Source organism: Octopus bimaculoides, chromosome 17 (genome assembly GCF_001194135.2).
Source record: "Octopus bimaculoides isolate UCB-OBI-ISO-001 chromosome 17, ASM119413v2, whole genome shotgun sequence".
In the NCBI taxonomy this organism is placed as follows: Eukaryota; Metazoa; Mollusca; class Cephalopoda; order Octopoda; family Octopodidae; genus Octopus; species Octopus bimaculoides.
The window spans coordinates 1,404,839-1,406,816 of NC_068997.1; the positions used below are offsets into that span (position 1 = coordinate 1,404,839).

Genomic DNA, 1,978 nt, shown 5'->3' on the forward strand with positions numbered 1-1,978 from the left:
TATATATATATATATATATATATATATATATATATATATATATATATATTATATATAAATATATATAATGTACATATGTAGATGTATGTATATTTCTATGTGTATGAATGTATATAAACGTATGCGTTATTATATGAACATATGCATATTTGAATATACTTTTGCTATTTCTTGACGGTCATTACTCGAGGTGAAAGTATATGCTCAATGACGAGAGATTTTCGACCAAAATTTAACACTTGTTTCCAAACAAAACGAAAACAGTGACTGGAGCTTCTTCATCAATTAACATTGCTCACAAAACTTTGTGTCACTTGTTCCAAGGTGAACATACAAAATATCCTTTTTTTATTCTTAGAAGTTCATCGAAGACCTCCGTACCTGCTCTGTGGGTACAGGAATGTCAAGTGTTAATTGGTCGATACAAGGCGACGACTGCCGTCGAGGAGCATACTTATCACGGTAGTATTTCTCGAGTTCGTTGTGGCGTTTCGTTTTCATATATTCAGTTACTTGAACACTTTGCTTCCGTTTCCGGTTATACTGCACCGATTTCGCCTCAACTGGTTCAAGACCGACAGTTTTTAAACAGCTACTGACCATATCACCCATTGTGTTGATATTAGATGATTAACTGAGGAAACTCTCGTGAACTCTTGCAAAATCTCGTGAAATATTGTAAAATTTCGTGAAGTTTGGTAAAATCCCGTGAGCTTTTATGCAATCTGGTGAACTCTCGTAAAATTTGGTAAACTCTCATAAAAATGCTGTGAATGTTTCTTATATCTCATTAAATCACGATATATTCACAAAAGACAAATAATTTTAGAATTTCACTGATTTTTGTCGTCGATTTCGTCTTAGTTGTCTACATTTTATGTTTTATCTGACGTAAGTTGGTGAATTCCTTTGATTTCTTATATATGTGTAGGAGAACGTTGATATTACTGGTAAATTCCTTGTTTATTGGTCCATATTGTTTGACGAACGTTGAACCTTTGTTGTAATTATTCTGAAAATAAAAGAAAACAAAATTTTAAATAACATAGTCCAGAGAAATGTAATTATTTTAAATAACTCGTAGAATTCTAAATAACAACCAACATGACTGTATCAACATCATACATTTAATATCAAACATTGTACTAAATTAGTCATACAAAAGCCTTTAAACACACATAGACACACACATATTTAATTTTAATTATCGTAACCGTATAACATGAATTATCATGACAGTATAACATGAGTTATCAATAAAGATGTATACGAAATAGTATATTTATTATGCTAAATAAGTATTTCTTTAGTGTCATTGGTGAAGTTAGGTTAAAAAACAGGACTATCACTAGCTTGTAAAGCGGTTTCAACAGTCTTCTTTTACAGTCATCAGACTGAAGCTATGCTGGGGCACTGCCTTGAATTTTAGTCAAAGGGATAAAACCTAGTACTTTTTTAAAGCCGACTACTTTAACACACTATTTTGTCAAACCGTCAGGTTGCAGAGACGTGAGGACACCAACACACTATACCAAGCAGTGATGGGTGATAAATATAGAACGCACACACATATACACATATACACGATGAACCGTCTTTCAGTTGCCGTTTAGCAAATACACTCTTAAAGCTTTGGTCGATCAGAGGCTATAGTAGCAGATACTAGGCCAAGGTACCACGCAGTGGGACTGAATCCAGGACAACGTGGCAGGGTAGGAAACATCCTATGACACAGCTACACCTCCACTTTGCGATGAGGTGTCAACTGTCTAGTTTTCATCTTTCATGCTCACCTGAAGAGAATGAAACTCTTCACATGTCACAGTAACTGAACTCAGGAAATAATTCTATAAACTTTTAGTTAGATGTATTTTCCCTGACCTAAACTTTCTTAAATGTCCAGAATATCACCAGTGGTGTATTGTGATTTTATACACACACACACACACATACACACACACGCGCACGTACACACACA

General features: G+C 34.1%; 1 long non-coding RNA gene across 2 annotated transcripts in view; it reads right to left on the minus strand.

Annotated features, from left to right (window-relative positions):
* Positions 1-46: 46 nt before the first annotated feature.
* The window catches only part of LOC128249660 (uncharacterized), a 445,267-nt gene continuing 443,335 nt past the window's right edge, over positions 47-1,978 (minus strand). For both annotated transcript variants that reach the window (XR_008265770.1, XR_008265771.1), the window contains exon 4: positions 47-1,012. This is a non-coding gene — a long non-coding RNA (uncharacterized LOC128249660). The remainder of the gene's footprint in view (positions 1,013-1,978) is intronic.